We start from the raw sequence: 8,220 nt of genomic DNA, 5'->3' as shown, positions 1-8,220 counted from the left end.
TAAACATTGTGTTCTGCTAAAATAATGTCAAAATATGATAATTTAATAAACATATGCCCCTAAAGCACACGTTAAAGAATCTTCTTGTGATTCATTGGTGAATTATTATGAGTACAGCACTTTTTTTTACTTTGAAGGTTCGTATTTTCACATTGTTTCCATATTCACCTACTAATAACACAAATGCCGTGTTGAAGTTTTTTAGATGGTATAACTCTAATTTTGGACTTCAGGAGAGACAGGACTATTGAACACACACACCCCTCTTCACATTCATAGCGTTGATCTAAAGAGGGTCGACAACATTCAATTCCTGGGCATTCAGAGTGCACCTGACCTTACTTAAGCCTCATTTTCTGAACCGCTTTATTGTCACTAGGGTCGAGGGGGTGCTGGAGCATGTCCCAGCTGACTTCGGGCCAGAGGCGGTGGACACCATGAATCGGTGGAACACACACCCATTAGAGCAGGGGTCTCAAACCGATTCCGCCGAGGGCCGCAGTGGGTCCTGGTCTTTGTTCCAACCGATCCAGTGCCGACATTTTAACCAATCAGGTGTCTTCTAAAATAAGTAGCACATGACTTTAATTAACTGATTAAACTTGCAAAAGGTATCCTCTTGTTGAGTTGGAATGAAAACCTGCACCCACTGCGGCCCTTTGAGGACCGGTTTGACAACCCTGCATTAGAGGGTACACGGTCGATTGGTCGCCGGTCTTTTGGTCGCTGGTCTTTTGGTCGCCCGGAAGGTTATTGATAATTACCATTTAAATCGTTGCTCAAATTCCCTAAATACAAACTGTGAATTACTATTTAGTCATACTTAATGTCCTATTAATTATTAGGCTAAAGAAAAGCTCCAAATTTCCCGGACTTTTATTGTTTTTTGTTGGAGAACTTGTTAAGACCTTGACTGACGTACCTTCCTAAGAGGACAACTCATGTACATACAAATTCTTATACACACACATCGGCTCAGTGAAACTGCTCATGGCCATTGTTGGCTTTTATTGATGCGTAGACCGTGTTGTTTTACCTTGTTTTGCCGCCGGTCTTTTATTCGCCGGTCTTTTGGTCGCCCGGACCGCGACAACGGGCGACCAAAAGACCGGCGACCAAAAGACGGCGACCAAAAGACCGAAGACCAATCAACCGTACACACCATTAGAGTGTGCAATCAGCCTACATGCATATTTTTTAAATGTGGGAGGAAACCGGAGTACCTGGAGAAAACCCACACAGGCCCAGGGAGAACATGCAAACTCCACGCAGGTGGACCGACGTGGATTTGAACCCAGGACCCAAGAGCTGTGAGGCCGACGCGCTAACCACTAAATCGTTAGGCCGCCTGCATCTACATCTCCTGCTTATTTGTCTCCTCACTTAGCCTGTGTCAATCCTCCAATGCAAGTATTTTTTCATCTTATCAGACCCATGTGGAGGGCCTAATTAACTAGCACCGCTGCAAGCATGAAAGCAGGTCCTGGATTAGACAGAGCTATCCCAGGGTCGAGGTTAAGAGGTGGTCTATTGGTATACCCCTCCGGCAAATCAAAGATTCACATGAGCAGTGTAAGAATTTCAATGTTTTTTTAATGAAAGTCAGTATTGTCAAGAGAATTGTGACTGTCATTCAAAATGTCGTCACTCCATCGCTATTACATTTGTGGTTTTCATAATGTGGTGCAATTGAAATTGGGCAAAAAATACTCATAAAAAAGCAACATGGAGACGGAGCCCCCACTTCCCAACGTGCTAACCAATCAGCCGCCGGGCCGCCCTGTTGTTGATCTGTTGGAAGTTTTTTCGTTTATTTTCTGAACCGCTTACACAACCGTGTCACATGGGGTGCTGGAGCCTATCCCAGCAGACTTCAGGCACCAGGTGTGGGGGGGACACCCTGAATTGGTGGTCAGCCAATCGCAGGGCACGAGGAGACGGACAACTCTTCACCCTCACACTCTTGCATAGGGGCAATATATAGTGTTCAACCAGCCTACCATGCATGTGTTTGGAATGCGGGAGAAAACCGGAGAACCCAGAGAAAACCCATACAAACCCGGGGAACATGCAAACTCCACAAAGGAGGCCTGACCTGGGCTCAAACTCAGGACCCCAGAACTGTGAGGCCGACACAATAACCACTCATACCCGCCAGGATGCGTGTTGGAATTTTTTGTTTTTGCAAATTCTCGCCGTAGAGGAGGAGGAGCTTTGTGATGGAGGATTTTGTAAGCAAAGATGGCAGCAGAGGCGGCCCGAGTCTCGTTTATGGATTTATTTATAATAGTAGTTAATGGTGCTATGAGAGATTATTTTGTGATATTTTAGAAACGTTGCATCCATACTAAATGCATCTTTTGCTTTGGAGCTTTTGAGACCACACACAGCTTTGTCAACTTGTGACTGTGTAACTAAGTGCAGATTAAGAATGGTATTATCAGGCAGGGTTCAGTTGATTTGGTGGGTGATATTCTATCTGAGGGAAGTCGCTACGTGTCAGTTCTTTAATCGAGTCTCTATAATAATCATTTCAAGTTGTAGCAATGTCCCTTGGATCATGGATGATTTTCTCCTTCAACTGTAATTATTTTATTTCTCCGTCCACTAAACTATTTCCTGACAGTTTTAAAATATTTTTCCCGATCTCTTTAATGTTCTCTTTTGCAGTCACAATGGTTTATAAGAATTTTTTTGCTTTTGCAGATAAAATTTCTCTTATTACTATATTTCTTAGATAAGTAAATTTCTGTCTGTCATTGACCCATTTTAGTTTTAAATTATATTTTAACCCTTGTACTATTAAATTTAATGCCAAAGTACTGCTTATCCTTTTTTCTTCCTGCAAATTTGTGCGTTTTGCTAATTTTGGGTCAAGAACCGGTGTGTTAAATCTGGACTCTTTGATTTGTGGCAAAATGTCTGTGCACAGTTTGTATACGTAGACGATGTTGTGGCTCATTTTGACCCAATCACTTTAATGTGATTAAATAGCTGTTTAAATCCAACTTAAACACTTGTATAGCTTTCATGTACTTTGTTTAGATTTTTTCTATTTTGAAAGAGAGGCCCAGGTGTGAGTGAAGGAGGAACTTTCTCGCCCCTGTGCTCATGTTATCTCTGACAAACACGAAAAATGAGCTCCAGAAGTTAAAGAAACGAGGGCACTGATTTTGAACTAGGATAGTGATGCAGAGGAAGAGATTTCAGAGGTAGAGAATATTTCAGCTACCAAGGACAATGTTATTGATGATCCAGGTTGTCAATTTTCTTCCGATGAGAAGAATTCAGAGGACGAGTCTCCCGTTGTCTCTCCATTAGCTGAAAACCAAGGAATGCAGCAATCATCACCTACAGAAGAGACATAGACATCAAAAAATGGTAATATAAAATGGTCAACATCACCACACCAACGGCAAGGTAGATTGTCGTCTTCCAATGTCATCAAAATGACTCCCGGTCCAACACGGTTTGCTGTCACACAAGTTGATGATATTCAATCAGCATTTCAGCTCTTCACATCGCCAATAGTGAAGATTATACTGAACATGACCAATTTGGAAGGAGAAATGGAACCCAGTAGATCAGACTGACTTGCATGCTTACATTGAAATTCTGGTATTAGCTGGAGTGTACATATCAAGGGGAGAAGCAACTGCACGTTTGTGGAATGAAAAGAATAGAAGGCCAATCTTTCGAGCAACAAAGTCTCTGGAGAATTTTCACATGGTATCTCGTGTGGTCTGATTGGACAACAGCAACTCAACAGCTCGTCGACGTGAAAGAGACAAGTTAGCTGCGATCAGCGATGTATGGGATGAATGGGTCTAAATTCTGCCTTTGTTTTACAATCCTGGTCCCCAGTTTACTATTAATGAGCACCTTGTTCCGTTTAGGGGGTGCTTTCCTTTCCGACAGTACATGCCCAACAAGCCCGCCAGGTTTGGCATCAAAATATGGGTAGCTCGTGAGGCAAAATCTAGGTGTGCATGGAATATGCAAGTATACAATGGAAAGTTACCCAGAGGAACATCTGAGAAGAATCAAGGGATGAATGTTGTGCTGGAGATGAGTGACGGGCTACCAGGTCATAACATCTCATGTGACACCTTCTTTACATCCTTCCCCTGTTGGGAACAGTAGGGTGCAGGGCAGACCTGTGCATTCCTAAATATTTGTTTGCAGTGACAAATCAGCAGTTGTTTCATACTGGCCAAATAAAAAAAAAAATGTTCTTGTAATTTGCGCAATGCACACAGATGCATCTCTGAGCACAAGAGAAGACATGAAGCCACAAATGATCATTGACTATAATGCCACCAAAGGAGGAGTTGACAATCTAGACAAATTTACAGCAACATACAGCTGATAGAGCAGAACTGCTTGTTGGCCGTTGGTCATTTTCTACAACTTTGTGGATGCCGACAATGTCCTCTGGACTGAAATCAACCAAAAATGGAATGCCGGCAAATTGATCCGACGGTGGCTTTTCCTGGAACAACTCCGCAAAGCACTGACTCCTAAAATGCAGAGCCAGGCCACCAAAAACCCCAGCAGCTGCGGCTATCATTCAAAATGTAAAGCTCATGTCACCCAACCAATCTGAAATTAAATTAAAAATATATTTTATGTCTCTTTTCTATATGTCTAAAATAAAGATCTTATTGGTTTAAGATGTTTTCTTTACGGTTTTTAGTTGATTTACACAGTATGGGTCAATTTGACCTGCAACATAATCAATGTAATTTTTTTCAACGCAATACATGGGTGAAGAGCAAACATTTTTCATTAATGTCTGTATGGCTTCATTTAACCATGGGAGGCGATTCTTTGTCTGGGATAACAGTCATGGAAATATTACAGCAGTCATTAGTATGATTATGGCAGAGATAGTCATCCCAATTGATATTGCTTAGCGCCTGTGTCAAATTTGGAATATCTCTTTTTGGTATACTCTCATCTGCTCTGATATGGTTTTCTAAACGGATGAGTATCTATTTTTAGATGAAATAATGGTCGGACAGACCTGTGATCATATCGAACGTCTTTTGGACCCTCTCACACTTATTGGAAAAAATGTGATCTATGCATGTTTCAGAAGAATTAGTTAGTCTAGTGCACTGGCTCCAACTCCTGTCCTCGAGAGCCCCTATCCAGACTGTTTTCCATATCTCCCTCCTCTACCACACCTGAATCAAATGATCAACTAATAAGCAAGCTGTCCAGGAGCTTGATGACGATCTGTTTATTTGATTCAGGGGTTTTGGTGGAGGGAGACATGGGAAACAGACTGGATAGGGGCCCTCGAGGACCGGAGATAGAGACGCCTGTTCTAGTGGGATCTTTGATTAGTTCTGTAAAGTTAAAACGAGCTAACACTGATTTTAACTGTCTCTGATTTGATTTGCTGAGCCAGTTAATATTTAAAAACACCAAACAAGACAACTTCATTTCTTGTGTCACATTCCCTAAGTAGAGCCTAAAGCTCTGCATAGAAAGCATTAGAGGCTGGTGGAGCATGCAATTAGAGTTATTGACATTTGTGGAGATAGAGATATTTTAAGACTTATACATTCAAGGTTGTGTACACGAATCTGTTTACATTTTAAGTGTTCCCGAACATAGAACATTACCCCTCCACCCCGATTTCCCACACGTTACCTTCTAAAGATATTGTAACCCGGCACATGCATTCTAGCCATCAGTGAATTTAAATTTAGCCAGGTGTCGGAGAAGCATAAATAAATCTAGGTTTAAGATACTTGATAGATGATGACCTTGGTCACACTTTGGCAAGATGCTTCTAATATTTAAATGACGATCAAGGAATCCTTATGGATTATGTTGTGGGTCGCTTGGCTTGGTTAATGGTGCTGTTTAGATGTACAGCTCTTTGTTTCTTAAACACAAAGTTTCTTGGGCATAAGCCACTCCGGGACTCACCCACTGCTGGACTTCAGCTAACAGAGTTAAAGGCCCGGCCCCAAAGAAGGAGTCTTGGACCAGGTGCCGGAAGAGAATTTGGCGTGGCGGGATCAAAAGCGCTCTGTGGGCCACACTCCTCCCAGTCAACCAAATCCAATATGATTTTAATTTGTTCCCGGTCTTTGTTTGTATGTCAAAATTGTGTTATGTTAAACAGTTATTTCCATAATAATACAATACAATACAACCTATGATAAATTCTTGAAAATTACTGCATTAATATAATATATAATTCAATTATATAATTATATTAGACTAGTTGCCTCAATTATATAATAACTATAGCCATTACACATAGCAAAACAAATCAACTATAGATGAATAGGAAATTAAGAAGGGTTTATATAGTCATCTCCCCTTAGGGACTGGTGAACAGAGGTCGGACCACCCCTGTACTATATGTACTATGTATCTGACTTTTAAATAAAATGCAGAAGTCAATGACACCCAATTATTTGTCTTGTCTTTAAGTGGCACCCTATGTGCATTCATTGTAAAGTAGAACGTCTCTTAGCCTTAACGTGTTGGCTCAGGTAAACAAGATTCTAAGTGTGTCAGATCCTGGGGTTAAATTCCACAGAGATAAACTCAAATTAAAGCAATGAAGGTTTTTGCCATTCACGTAGCTTAAGGTGTGTTTGTTCATGCAACAAGGCCATCCAATTAGCCATCCAGCTCTCTCTTATTCACTTATCCTGTGGGGAGGTGATGAAGCGATACTAGATAGTCCTGAAATTCCATCTAATTCCCGTTTTTTTGTTTTCTTAGACGTTGTTTGAATTTGACAGATTGATGTCACACTGAAGGGTAAAGGTGTCCATTATTGTATTTTCTGACATGTTTTGCCACATTAGACAAAAGAATGATTTATTTGTGAATAGTCCTTATTGTTTTAAACAAAATACATTTGCCCTTTGGTATTCCCTTTCCTTACCCATGCATAGGTTTGATTCCTCAGATGCCACACAATAAAAAAAAGATCATTACCTAAAAAGAGATTTTACCTGAGGATTGAAGAAAATTCTATTTTAGAAACTAGAAGAACATGAAGCCACCATGCTGTTGAGCTTGGGAATGCGGTGAAGGGGAATCCTTTTAACTGTTCATTTCAAACACACAAATGCAAACTAAGTACACTCAGAAAAGTGTGCATGCCTATGCGTGCAGGTTGCTTCAACAGTGACTTGAACAAGTGAGTATGACCACTGGCAATGCTGTACAGAGCTGTGCTTTTGAACAGAGGCCACTTTGACTAATTGGGCTAATTTGGTGGCATGAGAAGCAAAGGACTCCCAAAGGACCGAATGGCTCCGTTTTCTTTTCATCATCATCTCTTTATCTTTCTCGCCTCATTTGAACCCAGCTCTCTCGTCACCTAACTCTCCCTCGCTACTGCAGCTGCTCGCTCTTGTTCTCGCTTTGATAGCTCTTTCAGGTTTCAATCAAGAAAAATATATGTCTAAAGTCAGTTGACTGTCACATTGCTTCTTGACCATGTTGATGACAGATGCACGCCACATTACATAGCTCACTATCATTTGAGATCCAATTAAAGAATTAAATATGTTACCATGTTCTATCGACTAATTATCTTTATTTATTTTTAATATAGCGTATTTTCATGACTATACGTCGCATCATATTTTTAGCCGCAGTGTCAGTAACGAGTGCTATTTCTGTATTTTACACACACAAAGGATGCACCGTTTTTATAGACGCAGCCAGGCATGGCAAAACATACACCAGCTTAAACATATTAGCCATTTTACAATGTACTCACGTCATCATCACCCACAAATCCATCAAAGTCCTCATTTTCAATGTCCGAATTGAACAGTTGTCCGGATGAGTAATCGAAAACGCTGAGTTTCATACGTTCGTCCAGGCGGCCACAATCCATTCGCAAATAGTAGCTAGCAAGTAGCTAGCGTAACTATTCCAACGCTGCCTTCCATGCTTCGTAAAGCTGTGTTGATGTTGATGTCCAGGCCACAATCCATTAGCTAGCTAGTAGCTAGCGTAACTATTCCAACGCTGCCTTCCATGCTTCGTAAAGCTGTGTTGATTTCGATGTCCAGGCCACAATCCATTAGCTAGCTAGTAGCTAGCGTAACTATTCCAACGCTACCTTCCATGCTTCGTAAAGCTGTGTTGATGTCGATGTCCAGGCCACAATCCATTGGGTGTATTGACAAAAGAACTATATATCCCAGCAGTCACTGCACAGTACTTTTT

Source organism: Stigmatopora argus, chromosome 17, assembly GCF_051989625.1.
Source record: "Stigmatopora argus isolate UIUO_Sarg chromosome 17, RoL_Sarg_1.0, whole genome shotgun sequence".
NCBI classification, from domain to species: Eukaryota; Metazoa; Chordata; class Actinopteri; order Syngnathiformes; family Syngnathidae; genus Stigmatopora; species Stigmatopora argus.
This window is presented reverse-complemented; position numbering follows the sequence as displayed.